At 48.5% G+C, this 20,007-nt stretch overlaps 1 long non-coding RNA gene across 1 annotated transcript; it reads left to right on the forward strand.

Annotated features, from left to right (window-relative positions):
- The first annotated feature begins 631 nt into the window (after positions 1–631).
- On the forward strand, positions 632–18,541 carry LOC144166719 (uncharacterized). Its single transcript, XR_013321740.1, has 2 exons — positions 632–1,293; positions 16,546–18,541. It is a non-coding gene; the product is annotated as an uncharacterized LOC144166719 (long non-coding RNA).
- The last annotated feature ends 1,466 nt before the right edge of the window (positions 18,542–20,007 follow it).

The following is a 20,007-nucleotide window of genomic DNA, read 5'->3' on the forward strand; positions in this document are numbered from 1 at the left end:
ATCGTACAAGCGTGGCGCTGCGGTTCTGGTGAAACGCCACAGCCGTGGAAAAGGTTGACGTCAATTTGTGCTTCGCTTCACTGCAAAAATAATCAGTTTTCGCGACTGAATGACGACGCTTCCATGCACTGAATGGCCCTGTTGGGCTGCATAGACAAATTCGAACCTTCCCTGTGAACTCTTGCAGGTGCACAGACGATCTTCGCATAAAAACAAAGCTTTTTGACGTAAAGCACAAGTCGACTAAGCTGCCGCTTGCTTAAATGAACGAAAATGCTCGAAAATAGAGAATGCCAGTCCAGTAGGCCGATACGGTAGCCGTGTCGTTTACTTGTGTACGTTGCCGTTTGCATCTATAGCTAAGAAACGGGTGTACCATTAACCGTTAATTCTTGGTGCTAGACGGTATTATAGGTAGTGATTGGTACAATCGGCATTGATTGGTACGGCCGCTATTTTTTATGCGAACAGTCGCAGGTCGCACTGTGAGCGAAGCGAATATGGCCAGTTTGGGGATTAAACCTAGCCACACCTGACGGAGCACGCCGTCCCTACAGTGCAATAATGGGCACGCTGTTCGCCATTAGCGAGTTTTAGCTGGCCCTTATTTACGGTCCGCTCCGCACCGATAGCGAGCGGGGGAGCGACACTGCGCATGCGTGGCGCTCTGGGACGCGAACGGCATTGGCTCCTGTTGTGCCGACCGGCCCGCCGATACCGGAGAGGACCGTCGAAAACAGTCAGCGAAAACTCTATTGCCGCCGGCAGCGATGGTATGGTGGCTAGCGATGGGCAAATCGCTATCTAACTAACGCCTGTCGTGCTCCTATCTAGCATGCGTTGACTGCGCACCGTACCACCATCAAAGCGTGTCAGGTCTCTTATCTCGGAACGCAAACGACCCGAGTCCGCTGCAGAACTTGAAGGAAAAGGATTGTCGTCGTACTCGCTCAGGCTTTCAAGGAGCACGGTGGCAGCTTAGCCCCACAAATCTGCGCTTGTTTCAACATGGCTCACGGCAGACAGAATTTCGTGCTGGTAGGATATTCTGAAGACCTTGAACGGAGGCCCCTGAAGTTCGTGGATGCGATTCCTCCCACCAGATTCTGCAGTGCGTGTAGAAATGTTCCGAGGCAGACCCATTCCCTTCCATGTGGACACACCTTATGTGAACCATGCTACAAGTGCTGCGCGACTCCGTCTGAGTGTCTCTGTCCAGTGGACGTGGTCGTTTTTGGCGCGGCCCATGTCAGCCGTAAGGAGTATCCAGCCGAAAACCTGCTGAGACAAAAGGTAAGCCTGCGCGGGGGCGGATTTTGGAGCGATTGTTGAAGGACAGGCGGAACTGTTCTTTTGTCGCATGTGCGCTTTTGCGTGGTGGCGTTAAGTGGGAAAGGCTAGCCGACACAAGTCGCGGTCTCTCTTTCCCTAACGAATTGATGCTTATTTCCAACGTGTTTAGGGGGCGGGGGGGGGGGGGGGTTGCATCATGCAGGAATAGGGCGGTTCTGAGAATTCAAGTGAATGGTCTGGCGTTGGGCACCATGTGGAGAACGTTCAGGGAGGCAAGGGAGGACGCCGTCGTAGATAGAAAGCAAATATATTTACACTGTAGTGCTCATGGCGGTTTCCGAATTAATGTATCGATGCGAGCTAGTTGGTACTTTATCATGGGAACAGGTTAAGCGCCAGGCACAACTGGAGGAAGGAAAACAGACAGATAAGGGGTCTGTTTTCCGTCCTCCAGTTGTGCCTGGCGCTTAACCTGTTCCCATGATGCGGTTTCCGAGTCGACGCATACCCTTGCGGGGATAATTACCGTTCATAGTGTCTGTGGCACTATCCCTCCAAATTTTTAATAATACAGCGGGAGCGACGAACGATCGGCATGTCCACGCCTTGTAACGGTGTTCACCAGCAAAATAGGCCAGGGCATGCGCATAGAACTATCTGTTGTGGGAGCGCCGTCTGCTCCGCTGTTCTTCTCAGGGTAACACACTCCCTGTTTTTCTTATCTTGCAAGGTCGTTTCGCTACCGCCAAGGGTGCGTGGGACACAAACGCATTCAGATGCAGTGGCAAGGGGTGTACCACTCTCAAGGAAACAGCGTAGCAGACTGCACTCGTAGAGCAGACAGCCCTAAGCGCGTGCGCGTCCTCTCGCCTATTTCGCTGCTGAACAGCGTGATAAGGCGCTGACAGGCCGGTCGGTCTTCGCTCCCGCTATATTATTAAAAATTTGGGAGGCTGTGCAGACGGAGACACAAAATTCCGGACCACGCGAATGTGTGTGAGAAACTGCCGCTGCACACTCGGCAGCACTTCGCCTGCTTTCGAGGCCGGCGAGGCGCGCATGCGAGTCTCAGCTTAATCGCAGGCACGCGAGTCTTTTCGCCTTCGGCAGTAGCTATTGAAATGGCGGTGAGCGCGACCACGGGCGGCGCTGCGACGCGCGGCTTCGTGACGTCGGCTTAGGGATTCTCGCATTTGTCGTCTGCTTCACTCGGGCTCGCCCTCCCTGCTGTTTTTGTTTTTTTGCGCTCGGTTGACGTCTGATGCTTGTCCGCACCGGCTTTTGGGTGTGCGTAACTTTTTCTTATTATAACAGACCTAAAATCACACATACTAGTTCAAGGCGTGAGTTGAAGTATAGTTTTGGATACCGCTACGGAAAAAACCCGACGCCGGGAATGGAGCGACGCCGGGAATGTTTTTTCCGTAGCGGTATCCAAAACTATACTTCAACTCACGCCTTGAGCTGGTGACCATTCCTTGCGAAGCCACTCCTGTACGAAGCGCGAAGAGTCGGAGCTAGGCGTCAGCTTCTGTATTAAGCAATCTTTCGAACAAAGGGAACATGTACCTGCTAGTAACCGACAACAGCGAAAATACAAGACTAAAACAAATTCCAGGCCTTCGGGGCTGTCGGGTTTGGCAGATAGCATTACGATTCCCGGTAATCGCATGTAAGGTAAATTAGTTTTGAACCCTCGAAAGTATTGTATCACATCACTTTACGATTTCATGGCACGAAAGTGTGCCGAAATGCACTATGGGCCGCAAAAACTGTAGGCTCAGTTCCAAATAACCCACTGCGTGTATAGGCGCGTGCTGGTTTTATACAGGCTTTTAAACAGTATGAAGGTTTATTGAGCAAAACGAGCCACGTCTACGGTACAAATACAGTAACGCTATGTTTGTTCAGAGCTGGAGGGATATTTCGTTACATTTCCCACAGCCATATCTTTCTAATATTCAGATATGCGTTGCAGTAAAGCTGCACTCAAGGGGAGAAGGAGCGGAAGGAGGAGAAAACATTATTTAGCCGTAAATTCGAGATGATTAGTGGATCGGACCCTCATTCAAGGACAAGGGAGTAAGATATTTTTGTTCTTTACGCCTGGAAATAAAAGTTGGAAAATAATAAAGACCTGATTGGAAATATTCATCGGCTTCGTTTCTTGTTCCGTATACTATTTATTGCGTTCGTTAGCGACTTTATCAAGCCTTCAACTCCGTAATCATGTCGTGACTGCTCAGGTTGAGAATCAGTTTGGTTATGATAACGATGGTTACGATAGAAATTTGGAGCATAAAAGCCGCCTTCCAGTAGATCTGGACAACGTTATTTGAGGCGCGATCGTGGTGGCGTGGCACAAACCCTCTCTTTGTATTTGGATGCGAATAAACAACTCACGCTAAAATTATACACCTTCTAACACGCAGCAATAAGGAAAGGAATTTGTGAAGAAGGGAAAGAACATCAAACCAACTAATAACTTCTAAGACGTGCGTGACGAAGCAGAAAAATTGGTGCGTTGGGCACGGAAAAAAAAAACATTCACCTGATACAACTCAACGAAAGAAATAGAAGACAGCCGCTTTATTTGCTACTGTGCAATGTCCGAATGCCCTGGTGCCTGTGCGATGCCCGCTGCTTGGCGCGTAGCATTCAGACTGTTGAGTTTCCATAGCAGCATCTCAAAATTACTGCAGGGAAGCGTACGCATTTTGAATACTTATCGAGGAGTTTTGAGCGTTGAACCTCGCGGATAAGCTAGAAAGGACGAGTTACACCCGATCTTCTGACCGATACTCAAAAAAAAAAGTTGTCTCTCTCTTCGTGTGTTGCAAACTTCTCGTGGATACAGCTAGAAACTATTCAGATGTGTCACAAGCCGGCAAAAATTACTGAATTACTAGAAACACGCTTTTCAGTGCACTCAAGCATCTAAGCGGGAGATTTCTAGAGCAGGCACTGCTGCCCCCCACAAGCGGAGTGTAGCAGACGACAGCGGCGCAAGTCAATGTTCATATTTGTCAACATTGTTGAACAAGAACAAGACATTACGCAAATATCCCCGCACGGGGCACTTTGAGTATTCATGGTGACGGTATTGGCAACACCGTGGACCCCGAGCCCCCGTACTCATGCTGTATCCTACCGTGGCTAGGAGTTTTAAGGTGAAGGGTAGAAACCACAAACGGTGGCCGTCGGAGCCGTGGTCAAGCTCCGGCGGATGGGCTCCCTGTCTGTTTACCAGGCAGGGAGCTCCGGGACCTCTCTCGGCATCAGGGTAAACCGAGCGAAGAAAGTACCCCCCCCTGCTTTTTTTCCATGCTGCATGGTTCTTTCAAAATTTTCTAAAACCGCTGATCGGCCCTCCAAAAGGGGCCGCACCGAAGCGAATTTTCCCCCATTGCCTGCCCTATCGTTCCAATTTGACAACTTCCCCCGGTTCTTGATCATCGCATCCGAAGACAGTACAAAGCCAGTGACATCTACATCCGTTTTCTTAATAGCTAAGTGCATTGAACATGTAGGAAAACACTACAAAGCCAAGAAACTGACCTCTGGAGAAATCCTTGTAGAAGTATACAACCCGGCTCAATCAAAAAAGCTCCTTGAACAAACCCTCATTGGCGACCTGAAAATCAGTCACTCCCCACCGAACGCTAAATACATCCAAAGGTGTCATATCCGAATCTGATCTCTACAATGAAACTGACTCTGACATCCTCGAGGGCCTGCGCGACTAGGGCGTTATTGCAGCAAGGAGGATCACTATGCGTCGAGAAAATCAGGAAATCAAAACCAAACATGTTGTCCTCACATTTGACCGTAGTACGTACTTACCTGAATTTGTGAATGCAGGCTTTCTTCGTTGTACCGTCCGGCCATATGTCCCCAACCCGCGTCGGTGCTTTAAGTGCCAACGTTATGGGCACAGTACTAACAACTGCCGTGGGCGTTTAACGTGTGCAAAGTGCTCAGAGCATGACCACCCCAAAGAGAATTGCAACAGCACTTTGATCAAATGTCCGAACTGCGGTGGCCCGCACACAGCGTTCTCAAGGACGTGTGAAATATTCAAACTTGAGAAGAAAATAATCAATCTTAAAGTCAATGAGAACATCTCTTACCTAGAAGCGCGTAAAAGGCTCAGTGCCTTTGCTTCTGCGAAGTATGCCGACGTGGCTCGCCGGGGGGCGGAGCGGCGTCTAGTAACTGCGGCCACCCAGTACTGTGAAGCAGACTTGGTGCCTCCCCAGCCCCCCCGAGGTGCTGCCTAAGGCAGCCCAACCAGCTGACACAACACCTGTGGCACCCGCAAGTGTTGCGTCGGCCACGAATGCCAGGAGTGACGGCTCTGCCGTCGGTCCCCTTCCTCCGGCTACCAGACCTCAGGTGGCCATGGATGTAGATGTGGCGGGTCCTTCGACCACCTCTGCGTCCAACACGCAACAAACTCTGGTGGGAGGGATTTCTTCCTCCACTTCGAACATATTCCGTGTCGGAAGCCGCAAGGACTCCATCTCGTCGCTGTCCCAGCACTCAGACGAGGACATGGAAATGGCACCGTCTCAGCCAGCGCCAAAGGCGGTGAAAGAACAGCGCTCCATGGCGGGGCGGGGAAAAAAGCCAGCAGCCCCCCGTGTCACTGGCCCAAATCATACCTAAGTGTGGTAGGTGATACATCCATCCCTAGTCTTCACCAGCCAAAATCTTCTTTAAACATTTATGGTAGCACAAATAGTTACGCAGTGGAACTGTAGGGGATTAATTAAAAACCTAGATGATATATATGAAATCCTACACAAAACTCGAGCAACCGTCCTGTGTCTACAAGAGACTCACTTGAACCGTAAGCATACCAACTTTCTAAACCAATACTCAGTATTTAGAGACAGCTGCTCGCACTGCTTGGGTGGTGTGGCAATCGTTATGCGAAAAGCTGTCCCTTGTCAATCTATTCATTTGCGCACCGGCCTAGAAGCGGTTGCTGTTCGGGCAATTATCTTCAACAAGTTAACAATTTGCTCACTGTACATTCCCCCTGAATATCGTCTGCCCAGTTACGAATTTGAGTCCCTTATAGATCAACTGCCAGAACCGTTTTTACTAGTTGGTGACCTTAATGCGCACAGCCCACTATGGGGATCGGAACGCACAGATTCCTGGGGCCCCTTGATAGAAAACTTTCTCTTGTCATCCGGAGCTTGTCTCTTTAACAAAAAGCAGCCGACATACTACCATACAGCACACCACACATATTCCCACATTGATCTGGCTATAGGCTCCCCCGTTTTTCCGTCCATCGAATGGGAAGTGGATACAAATCCCTATGGCAGCGACCACTTCCCAGCCACCCTCAGATATTTAGAAAAATGCCCCTACAGTTACACTTCACATGCAAAGTTTAAAGAATCTGGTGCCGACTGGGCAACGTTTAAAGAGATGTCGAAACTTACTTACACATCAATAACACACTTAGGTATTGATGAAGCGTGCTCCTTCATCACAGCACATATACTTGATGCTGTTAGCGTTTCTATTCCCCAGACCTCCGGTACCACACCTAATCTTCAGAGGCCCTGGTGGAATGATGATTGCAAGAAGGCCAGAAATGCTCAGAATAAGGCCTGGGGGGTCCTCCGCAGGTATCCTACTACAGAAAACCTAATTTCCTTCAAGCGCACAAAAGTCATGGGACGGCGAATCCGACGTCAGGCAAAAACAGATAGTTGGAGATCTTTTCTATCATCAATAAATTCTCATACAGATACGCGCAAAGTTTGGAACAGGATACGGAAACTGCAGGGGCAGAAAAAATGTCACGCCTCTTGTCAGCACTTGAAGACCAAGCAAACACCCTAGGACAACACTTTGAACATATTTCCAGCTCCTCCCACTACACTGAGACATTCCGGCGATACAAAGAATCTGTTGAAAGAAAGCCTATTCGTGACAACAAGAAATCTAATGACGGGTATAACTCTAATTTTTCGCTGCAGGAACTTATGGTAGCCCTCAACACATGCCGCGCTTCGGCGCCAGGAGTTGATAAAATAGCATACACAATGATTCAGCACCTACATATATATCCCCTAATACTCTTCTCTTCTTGTACAACAAGATATAGTGTACTGGGTACTTTCCTCATGCTTGGAAAGAGGCAATTGTGTTAGCTATATTGAAAGAGGGAAAAGATGCCTCTTCTGTGACAAGCTATCGCCCTATTGCTTTTACAAGCTGCTTGAGCAAGCTCTTTGAAAAGATGATCAATAGACGGCTTATCTATTTCTTGGAATATCATGGTGTCCTTGATAACTGCCAGGCAGGCTTTCGCTTGGGCAGGTCAACAACTGACAATCTTATAGCTGTTGAATCCTATGTTAAAGATGCTTTTGCTCATAAACAGCACTGTATATCTGTATTTTTTGACATTGAAAAGGCCTATGACACCGCTTGGCGGTATGGCATCCTGCATGGCCTTAAATCTGTCGGAATTTGTGGAAACATGTTAAACACACTGGAAAGCTACTTATCAGATAGAACATTCCGGGTACGAGTTGGTGCAGCATTATCCAGGACGTATACACAAGAAAATGGCGTTCCCCAGGGCGGAGTACTTAGCTGCACACTTTTCATTGTAAAAATGAATGCGTTAGGGAGAGCACTGCCACCCACCATTTTTTATTCAATCTATGTAGACGATGTTCACATCAGCTTCAGGTCATGCAACTCCTCTATCTGTGAACGGCAGATCCAAGTTGCTGTGAACAGACTAGCCAAGTGGGCAGACAAAAATTCCCCGCATTTCCCCGAGGGGAAGAATGTGAAAGTGCGAATGCACGAGTTGAATTTGCGCGGTTCGGTAATGTTCGCGAAAGAGAGATCACACACACACACACAGAACTACAAAGAAAGAAAGATGCATTTATTCACAGACACCTATTTGTGTTGTTGTTGTACTTGATTGCTAGAGCGGATCTCAGCTTTGACATTTCGTGCCAGTACTCCTTTAAGCGGGTGCATTAGCCCTTCTCACGCCAGATTCCTGGCCAATCCCCCACGTGGGTATGTGCCATGTCAGCAGGAACAACAAGAATGAGCCACGGGGACGCGGCCAGGCAGCGCGCGCCCATCTCCCCCCGTTGCTAGGGAAGACGAGGAGCGCGCGCACCCGCAGCTGTTGCTATGCGGACTACGGCGGCGGACGATTCAGGCTCGCTTAAGAAGTGCATTCGCACTTAAAAATGGTTTTATCCTAAATCCGCAGAAAAGCACTTGTGTTCTCTTTTCCAGGAAGCGTGGGATCCATCTGCAACCAACGATACAACTTAAGGGAGTTGACATACCCGTAAAAAGAGAACACAGGTTTCTTGGAGTAGTTTTAGATGATAAGCTTACATTCATCCCACATATTAAACAACTTAAAATGAAATGCATGAAGACTATGAACATCTTTCCCTATGAAGTCCTATGAAGTCCCTATGAAGGACTATGAAGTCCTTTCCCGCCAGCCATACGGTGCAGATACAACATGCCTTTTACGTGTTTTTAACAGTCTTGTCAGGTCCCGTATCGACTACGGAAGTGTAGTGCATGGGTCTGCCTCAAACAGCTCTAAAAATGCTGGACGCAGTGCTGCACTTGGGGCTCCGCCTGGCGTCCGGAGCTTTCCGGACGAGTCCTATTGAAAGCCTCTATGCAGAAACGGATCAGTGGTGCTTAGAGCACCAGCGTACATACATGGCACTTTTGTGCTGCGTAAGGGCGACATCCTTAGATAGTCATCCGCTAAATGCTATTCTTGAAAACAAAGCGTCCGAAAGGCTGTTTCTGAGCCGTCCGTCGCTTCCTCTGCCTTTGTCTATCCGAGTGAAGGTGGAGGCAGAGGACCTTGGGATTATTTTATCTGAATCTTACAAAACTGACTTCGTTGAGCTCATGCCGCCTTGGCAACTGCGCCCTGTCACCTGTGACATGTCGTTCAAGGAAATTTACAAAAAACATTCACCCACAGAACTCATGCTACAACACTTCCTGCACTTGCAAAACAAATTCCCATACACTGCTTTTTACACAGATGCCTCCAAAACTGCCACTGATGTGGCATGTGCTGCACACAGTCCCAATTTTGCCAGCACAAGGACACTAAACAGAAACACAAGTATATTTACGGCTGAGGCACATGCTATATTAATTACGCTAGAACACATAATACAAACAAAGATACAACAATCCATTATATACACAGACTCATTGAGTGTTGTGACAGCACTGCATTATGGAAAACCGAGTAGGAACATTGTGCTGAACAGGTTAGTTAAAGAGATAATGGCAGCCTACACTTTAAAACAGGTCATAGTCGTGTGTTTGGTGCCTGGACACAGTGGCATTCCTGGTAATGAACTCGCAGACCAGAGCGCCACTGTGGCAGCACTTCGCTGTAGCGTCGACGTTCAGCAGCTTCCCTATCTTGACTGGAAACCATTCATTCGAAAGGCAATCCGACAACGTTGGCAGCAACACTGGGACACTCAGACAGATAATAAACTCCACACTATAAAACCCCAATTAGGCAGCTACTACACAGAAAAACAAAACAGAACAACGGAAGTATACCTGTGCAGATTACGAATAGGCCATACATACGCTACTCACTCGCACCTTCTGCAGGGTAAACCACCGCCAAAATGCGAAAGGTGCGGACATCGCCTATCCGTCAGCCATGTCTTAGTTGAGTGTGGGTACTTCCACAAGGCAAGGAAAAAGCACTTCCGGGAACTCTACACTCACATGATTCCTCTTCATCCCTCGATGTTTTTAGCTGATGAACCCTTAATTACAAGTAAACGCCTTTTTGCTTACCTGGGAGACATTGGCTTTTTGAACCGCATATCATACCACGTGTAACCTCGGGGCCCCTCAGAGTGGGAGGAAGCTATGAGTGTCTATTTTTTACATTCTCACCCTGCCATTCCCATTTCCCCAATTTTATTGTTGTTTTAAATGAGGGGCTGTATACACCCCCACACTAACCTCTTTTATATCGTCACATTTACAGCACCATTTTATTAAAACATCATTCAAAATGATCAACCACTGCGTTGGCGCTCTTTGGCCATCGTTGCCCTTGCGCCATAAAACAAACAGATACTACTACTACATTACGCAAATATAAGGCAGAAAATCAATACACAAGTGATATTTGCGGTGTTTGTTAAGAATTTATGGATGCTTGGTTTTTGCGATGGAAACTAAAATACTATATAAACGGCAGAAAACTGTCACCTGCTGTTGCCAGCGCTACCTCCTGGCGGCATTTTAAAAATAAGGCGCAATAGCAACGAAAGGTTCAACTAGACGGGATCCACGTTCCGCTTGGAACGCTCGTGCGGTAGGGCATCATGGTTCTATATATGTTGTAGTAGGGTGCCTCAATTCACGCTCTTCTCCGCCGTACGGCAGCGCTGGCATCGAGACACCGGACTTGCAGTAGATCGCGGTGAATTTAAATTGACTTGAGCAAACCTCTAGCGTGTTATCTTGGGAGGAACGAGACGGGAAAAGAACAGCATTAGAGGTGAGCGGGATGGAGACAGGAGGCCTTTAGTTGGCTTGGGGCGCCAGTCGACTATCATCTTTCGGCGACATTCGCAACGAAAGGAGAAGATACGCGGCCATTTTTCTCAACTTTATCGAAACAAAAAGAAAAACCTTTTCGAAATGCGATTAGTTATGACATGAATAACACATGCGCAAAAGCCGGTGAACTGGCCTGTCTGGCTGTTCACTGGTCGTCGCGGGAAACGGATGATGAGTTGGCCAGCGGTGTCTTATTGGCAATCGTAGCGCGGAGGCCAAAAGCGGGTAAAACTTGCGTGCATGCGAGTAAGCATGGGCCCGCATGCGCACCGCGTTGGTCTCGACAGCAGGTGCCGTGCGTCCAGAGGGCGCGGGCGAAGTTCTCGACACGGACTCCCGTGGTCTGGGATATTGCGTCCTCGACTGTACACATTGCAAAAAAACGTCTACGCGTGCACTGCCTCCCGGCAAATAGCTCCAAGTGACATGAGTGTCGTGTTTCAGAGGCGACGCCCCTTAGGGGCTCCGGCTTTTGGCGTCTCATGTCGTCGTCGTCGTAACCGTCTTATGTAGTCGCAGTAATAAAACACCGGGACACTCGTTACTTTTCGTGCTAGAACGCTTCGTAACGCGTAATAAAAACTCCAGGACACCCTTTACGCCTCGCGCTAGAACGCTTCGTGCTTCAAAAAGAAGAGCCTTTTACAGCAAAGCTGTATTCCTCTACCTCTCAATGGTTTCATCTCCGTTGGCAAAAACGCCAAAGCGCCAAGAATGCACTTACCCATTGCGTGCTTAGCCCCTCCCCAGGTTTCACGTTAGTGGAGATGGCCTGGAATTTTTTTCACACCCGATATTAAACTTGCTTTCCGTCTACCGTGAGTTGGGAATTTCCACATGAAAGCTTTTAGTGGTGTTTTGGTGGATGAAATTCGCAGGCAGATCACCTGCTCAAACTAGCTAGGAAAAGGAATAAACTCAAGGTATTGAAGACCTTCACACCTACAGGCAGTAAGTTAGTCAGCACTCAAAGGCTAAACAAGGCAGGCCACGGTACGTTCATGCCTTGCGGCAAAAAGTTGTGAAGTCTGTTAATGTCATGTAATTCGTTAATGTAATATTACATAAAGAAGCCACGTTGCGGCGAAAAAGCACTTCGCCGAACGTTTTAACGTGCAGAGTGATGAAGGTTCAAAGCCAGGGTTGGGTTTAGACAATCTTGGGCATTTCGCCACTCCTAGCGAGCCGACATGCTCGCCGGTAGGCAACTTCACGCTACTGTGAATGAATGCGACGTGTTGACAAGATATTTATTTCAACGTTAAATAGGTTCATTATCTTCTATTATTGACGGAGCCAAACTCTTTCTGCTTCTCGGAGGAGTCAGAAACCTCTGTACCTGGAAAAAGGGCATATTTCCCAGTTAATTACGATTGTATGTTCGCTCAATTGCTAGGCCAAATGTTTTTGGTCTAGCGTGAGATTCAGAAGCCTGTCACAAAAAACGCAATACATTTGCCTTTGTATGTTCGTGAAACACCTCTTTCGGCACCCCAGCGTGAACTGTAGTGGGAAGCAAATGCTTTCCAAAGCGCCCCAAAAGAGGATGGAAGTGGGAGGATGGTCACGAAGTGGTAATACTAGGACCAATGAAAGTAGCAACAGGCTATCAGTGTCGCTGCTGAAGGGAGCGAACCTTACTGAGGCGGGTATAACGCAAAGCTTGGTTAGCACGGTGCCAGTAGATAAGCTACAGAGCACCGTCACTGAGGCACGCAAGTGAGCAACGGCGGTCATTTTGTTGCGCATCAGCGTTGCCAGACTGCCGCTTCAGCAGCCTCACTGCTCACGTTGACGAGGTCATTTGTAAACAGCCCTGCCGAATACGCAGAAACGCGGCATCTTCACACACTTCTACAGTTGAAATGCTGTGAAGCGCGTTATCTTTGATTCACGTTCAGAATGACGCCAATCGCGCGCAGCCGCAGAACAGGGAGTACAAGCTGAGAATACCACCGTTGACCAACAGAAAACACATAAGCAACAATCCAATGTCTCCCCGAGGTTCAATTACCACGGTACTACAGGTCGCAAACAAATGGAGGGAAGACGGACTGGCTTCACCTTTTTGCCGATGCCGGTCCAATTGCATATGGAGCATTTGCCTTCCTCACCCTGGAGGGTGAAAACGGTACAAGTTCGACAATTTTGGTCAGCAAACAACGGGGGGCCCCAGGCAAAGAAATTACACTGGCGAGACTGTAATTGATGGCATTCCTGCTTGCTGGTCGATTGTGTGGATATATTTTGGAAACCATCAAGCAACAGCCGTCAAACAGCTGCGTATGGACGGATTCAACTACGGCACTCTAATGAATTCATGAAAAAATTGTCCACTGGAAGCAGTTCGTGCGCAACTGAGTCACTGAAATTCAACACTTAGCGGACAAGTTCGTATGTAGAGTTTATCCGGGAAAATAAAATCAAGCCGGCAGGATCTGAACCACGCAGCTAGCCAACAACATACTGTAGTGGAACAGAGCATTGTGGATTTGTGCCACATACGTGGATTGGGTTCGACTGGTTCCGAAAGCGACATACGGTTAAATCGAACTGCGAGTAAGGGGGAAGACATGGTCATTGCAAGCGCGACCTCGCCAACTGCTGAGTCACTCGTGATATATCTAGAACACTGCGGCAAAATCTCAAAGCTAATCAGATTCACAGCTCGGTTTTTTCTGTCCATCGCTTGAACCAAACGACAAGAAAGCGAATTGGGGTCCCTCATATGCAACGATCTTAATCAAGCTGAACAATACTGGATACGTTGGGAGCAAAAATAGGGATTCTCAAAAGAAGTCACGTGTGTCACCCACGAGACATAAATTATCCCCGACTCAGCTTTAAAAGGACCCTGCAACTCTTTTCCAACTTCTTTTGAAATCTTAAATGCTTGCAGTACGTAGTCACCCGACACACCCTGTACTCAGATTAAGGGGTCGCTAAGTACCGCAGCAACAAATTACTGCTCTATGCTTATTAGATCACTTGTGAACTTACTCAAAAGATTTATCTCTTTCTCGGTCTTGACGTTATTCGACGGCTCGAATTAGGTCACTACGACCATGTAGCGGCTGTTGGCCAGTTTTCCTTCAGTTGCAGCAATGAATGTTTTTCGATAGCATCTTTTAAAAAAATCCACGAGGACAAAGCAGAAATGGATCATGGTGCGAAGAGCAAATCCCGCAGTGCCGCTCCTTGCTGGCGATAACCATAGCTTTCGCAGTGGTTGCAGACGCGAAGGAAAGCGGGTAAGCGCTTATCAAAATTGTTGCAGGGTCCCTTTAAAAATGTTCACTGATGATTGACAGTGGTGGCATTTTATGAGTTCAGGGAAGGCCACAACGTAGCCAACTTTAGTGTAGCTCAAAGAAAACAACAATAACAAAAGTGTCAATGTGCATTTAAAAAGGTATGTGATAGAAACCATTTTGTGAGCATACTGTGCAAACACTACATACAGACCTCTGTCATGACAGCACGATTACGTTAACAGTAACCATGTGCTTCATAAGTGAAGCAACTTTTTTGAATAATGGTGCATGGGAGCTTTACCGAGTGCCTGTACGCGGCACGCGTAAACAAGCAACGGCTGCAAGTGAAACGACGACAAAAACTAAAGTTTGCCCCAAACGGAAACAGCATCTCGCATGCAGCTCACGTCCTGTAACGAAGGCAGTACAGAACGCGAGAAAAACATCCTGGACCCACACTATATTTGCTGCTGAAACAAAGCACAGTTGTCATCCCATCACGAGGCCACTAGAATAGGCGAACTAGCGGAGCACTAACGTTGAAGGTTCGGGAACGCTGCAGTCCACCAGCGGCACCAAAACATTAGGCACACCCACACATTTGAAAACGCAGAAAAACCGCCACACATCACTCCCAACTGTGTAGGTATACACAGATAAAATGATGTAAAACGTGCATCTTTCGGATGCGCAGTTTCTTTTGCACTATAGGAGACTGTGGCGCCAGCAGCTTCGCACAAACAATCAACTTCAGGAGAACTGCGACGTGCCACACACATCAATCGCATTTTGATGGGTTTCGGCGCACACGGCTGTTGGCGCGACCCAAACTTCGATATATCAAACGTAGATAACAGCACGTCGTATACACTTAATATGAAAACTTGCACTGTAAACAAGCGCTGTTTGGCACTTCGCGTTGCTTCCACTCACAGTTACCGTATTTTGAACGTTGTTGACGATTCAAGTGCGGAGACAGATTTTGACAGCTCGGAGCCCATTTCGGAGCGTGCGAGAGCCGGGCCGCCATGAACTGGACTGAGCAGAACGTCTCGCGCTAGCGCCGTGTCGTGTTATATCACATAATATATATATATCATATTTGGGGATGAGCATGACGAGCGTATATCTACACACTTGATCAAAAACGAAAACACGGCGCAACACACTACAGACGCTGGTGGCACTGGTGCCTTTCCTTCCTCGGCACCGCACAAAGCACGAACATTTGAAACAGACCAACGATAAATGAGTATCGCAGTATCGACTCACGACCGGCATGGTCTGTCGTAACGTCTGCAAGTGCTTGATGATGATGATAACTTTATTTTGCCCAAAACTGGGTGAAAGGAGGAAGCGGAAGTGGGAGCCTTCCTGAGTTCCTCCCTCTCAGACGGTGGCCTGCAGCCCTTGGGCGCTAGTGGCATCTTCGGCCAGTTGGACGACCTTAACCTGTATTTCGGGGTCAGAGCTAAACAAACAGGTCTCCCACTGCTCCGCACTGGTGATTCGTTAGCATGCTCGTATAGTTCGCGGCTGAGCATCACAAGCCCAAATCATGTGAGTGAGCGTGGCTCGCTGGGTGCACTACTTGGATTGGTCTTTATAAAGGTCGGGATAAATGTGACTCAATACTGCAGGATTTGGAAAGGCATTAGCCTGCAGCCGACACCAGGCTACAGATTGACGTCTGTTGAGGGTGGGATGCGCTGCGGGATATTTTGAGCGGCTCTAAAACAGCTCTCCGGAATTACGAAATTGGCAGGGTCTCTAATACCGCCCTACGCATCTTACACTCCGTCCAAGCCACTCGTATGCGCAAAGTCCAAATAATCTGGACACCGGCCCATGCATCTCCCCCAGGCAACGAGCTAGCACACGAGCCGGCCCGAGGTTTCACCTCCCGGGATTGGCCTGACGACGCTGCTGGCTCGGACCAGGGGACAGGCTGGTAACCTAGCGGGACATCGCTCTGCAAGTGCTTGTGGTTTTGATATCCCAATCAAGTTGTGTGACGCCCACCGGTCCCGCAGCTCGCCGCCGGCATGTTGCCGAAGGCCGATGGGCAGAACCAAGTAGTGTTACATGGCCGAGTCGGACGATCGCCGAGCGAATTCGGCCTCGGTGTCCAACAGGGCCCGACACGGCCCACACGACAGGGGCCGACAGACCGTGTCGAACCATGTCGTTCTCAGTCGGACTAACAAGAAAACACCTTTTACGGCACCGTCCTTCCAGTAATCAACCCAGTCGGAAGCGCAAGAAGATAAAACATCTGCAAAAGAAGTGGCTAGTGCGAAACATTAAGGTTTCGTTTTCTGTGTTCTTCACCGCTTCCTTTTTGTCCTTCACGCAGGTACACTGCTGGAACGAAGCCAACGGCTGCGGTGTCGTCCTTCCAGCTTCGCAGATCTGCCAACACATTCGCTACGATTGCCAGCACCACGTGACCCACTGCTCAAAGTGTTTCGCTGTGGTTCTGTGCCGCGACGCTTGTGCACACCTGCTGTCGCGATGTATGGAACTTGTATTGCAACCTGCGCCTGAAGCACAACAGGGAGTAGGTGGCAAAAATACACATTGGAAAAAAATGTTGAAACGTGGTTACGAGAATTAGATGTTAAGCTTGCTGAATTATTCTTTGAGTATGGCCTGCAGAACAACAAACTAGGACGTGCGTTTTGCCCCAACAGTAACAAATTGAACGAAGCAGTAATAGAACAGTATGGAACAGCCTTGGCTCAAATGCTCGATCGCTTTCTTTGGAATGAAGCTGAGGTTAGGACTTTGGTAGCACACGAAAAAAGGATAGAACAACGCGTAGGCGAACGAGATGCAAAGCTTGCTCAACTGTCGTTCAAGAGTGGCTGTCGGAGTAACAAACCTGCTGAAATTTGCCACCACAATGTTCATTTGAAGGAAACACGAAGGGACCAGTGTACGACGTAGTCATATGAAGATTTAGGTCAACTGGACCCTCGATTTTACAAAATCGCTCAACGCTGAAAAGAGCAAATTCGTTCTGACCACCCCAACATCAGTATTCACACCAGTTCCAAGTGTCCTCGGAACGCCTCAGCGGGTACTCACTGGATATGCAGCACTCAAAGAAGAGGCACTGAAAAAGCGACAAAGTATACCTACTGCACTGCGAAATGTCTTGGGGGAATTTACATCCGAAAAGAGGGTGACAACGTCAATTTTATTTTGTGCATTCAACTGCACCAGGGTAGAGAGGACGGTTTCTCGACTAGTCATTTACGAAGGAATTGAAGCTCAGCGTCATCCCCCTGGAGACACGACAGGAAGGGTACCTCAAGAGAACGGGTAGATCGTCTGAGGCCGAAAAGTGTTATTCTAGACCAATAGACGGTGGTAATACACGGGTGAGTTCTCATAAAACCATGATTGAGTGAAGCGACAGGGAACGGAGTGGTTACGTTGAGAGAGATAAACTAATGCCAAGGTTCTGGCTGTTCGGTGATGGCAATTAAAGAGGTAGTTTCGTATCAAATTCGCCTAGGCAAAACATTTCATGCATGCAAGCTAATTTTGGACATAATTATGCATTCTTTATGGCAGTGTGTTAAGCACACGTTTGCGTATTCACCATGGTACAAACGGCAAGCAGCGTACATTGACACTCAAAACGCAAAGCATACTCTTACGACGACGTCCCAAGCAAGGCGTTTTTTTTCCTCAGCACGTGCAGTCGTTTACTGTCGCACCCTGAAAATCAACGAGAGTGAATGTTGCGGGGGCAAAACAACCACCCATGATTGCCGCCACCGCTCTGCCAGTGTGGTGCCAGCCACGAGCGGAAAACAACCGGGAACCCCAGTTTTGGTTTACTGTGTAGTATTGTTAGGACTTGTCCCTCCTCTTCTCTCGTTGGCTGTCGCGGCTGTGCATCTCATAATAGACCTACACTCCGGACAAACTCGCTCTGAAAATAAAGTTCGTAGTAGCAATCTGTTTTCTTCGGTGTGATTTTTCTTTCGCAAGCAAGGAGGAAACTCCGAAATCAGGACATTAAATATGTACGCAAATTAAGCTGTTTTTTGCTTTGTGCGTCTCCAGAATAAACTGAAATTTCAAGGGCGTGTACGGACCTGGAAGGCAGTAACGACTCTCAACGTCGAAACTATTGCACATTGTTGTGGGCACGCTCGGAACACGATGGTATTTCAGGGGGTCATCAAACGATGAAATGCCGATCTCTGCGCCTCTCTCAATGAGAAAAAAATTCGCTTTGAATTCATTTGGCTATACAGCATTACTGCGAGTACTGCGTCTGTCGGTCTGTTGAATTTATTCTGTCGCACATTGGAAAGCAACCGAGTTGAAGAACCCATCAAGCAAGGACGCATGTGAAAAAAAAAATGATTAAGACGAGGATCAGCGGACGCCATTGTACTTGCTAGTGTTACAAATTCAATATAATGTCAAATATAGCTAATCATTCCTTTTCACTGTGTCGGACTCATTTCTCGGACAGCGTCCATGTGCGTGCGTGCGTTCCTTGCGCACGCAACAGTTGCTACATGGTATTCGGGCGCACTATGGTTATTCAACCGATCCAAAGGGAGACACCCACAGAGGCAGGTTTTTCAAACTTGATTAGAAACAAAGTATTGCTTCCGAAAAGAATTTGCTGGATTCTTCATGTCGACACAGGCCCGGAGCCACGGAATCTGTTCATCAGTGTCAATTCTTCGGTGGATGTAGGTTGTGGTCTTTCTACCTCACAATATGCATAACCCTAGCATTGCACAAGGCATGCACTCATGCACACTGCGAGGAACCCCCGCGGGTTCGAGCTATTTGAGCACGCTCACGATACTGAAACGCCGTCGCGCCAACTTAAAGGAGTACTGACACGAAATTTTTATGTTACGTTTTTTTCGCTGCTATGCGCGCCTACCAGCCCACTAATCATAGAATGACAGATTAGACGGTCGAGCGCAGCGTAAACATTAATTTACGGCGTCGTTTATTCGTGCCAGTTTCGGTTTCGACAAAAAAACGCCGAGCGGCCGCCATGACAGCATGTATGACATGGCGTCACCATTCTTGCCGTATCGCTGCCTCTCTGGAAGCGCGCGCGAGCGAGCGCACGCGCGCGCCCAGACCAGCCGAGGTCTTCGCCGTCCCCACAGGCCCGGGCAGCATGACGTCACTCCCAAAACCATGACGTGTACACACGCCCGAGCAGCGCGCGCCAACCACAGCCAGCGCGTCGGCTTCGTCGCGGGAGCCCCGACGTCGGCAGTTTGGGGCACGTAGCAGATGATGTCACGTCGGCCCGCTCTGGGCTTTCTCGTGCGGGTGAAGATTAAAATGAATTTTAAATTTGTTTCGCTCAACGGTTGCTGTTGAAACTTGCTGGGAGATATCTCCTGATAAAAAGGAAGCGTTTTACATAGTTATCTCAGCTTTGAAATTTCGTGTCAGTACTCCTTTAACACCGCCTCTGTTGGGCAGGTGGAGAAGGGGGCGACAAAGGAATATGCCCAGGGTACGAAGGGAAGACGTTTATTTTACATTACCATCCCAGTTACACAATTTAAAGTACAAGTACGCACTTCCCTTGAGGTGAAAGAGGCGATGGGGCGCCACGCGCAAGTGTGCCCGTCGTCGCCACAAAGCCAGTGGGCTCTTCGGTCAGGGCAAATTCCGAGCTGCGCGCAGGTTGTGCGCGCGCGCATCGCCGTGCTGACCAGATCGGCTCGCAGCAGCGAGGGAGACGGGGCCCATTCGCTCACAGGCGCGTACCGCACGGCGTGATTGTCGAGAGGTAGGTACGGCCTTACTATAT

The sequence above is a fragment of the Haemaphysalis longicornis genome, unplaced genomic scaffold (assembly GCF_048455015.1).
Source record: "Haemaphysalis longicornis isolate Haplotype H1 unplaced genomic scaffold, Haemaphysalis longicornis Haplotype H1 scaffold_187, whole genome shotgun sequence".
Lineage (NCBI taxonomy): Eukaryota > Metazoa > Arthropoda > Arachnida > Ixodida > Ixodidae > Haemaphysalis > Haemaphysalis longicornis.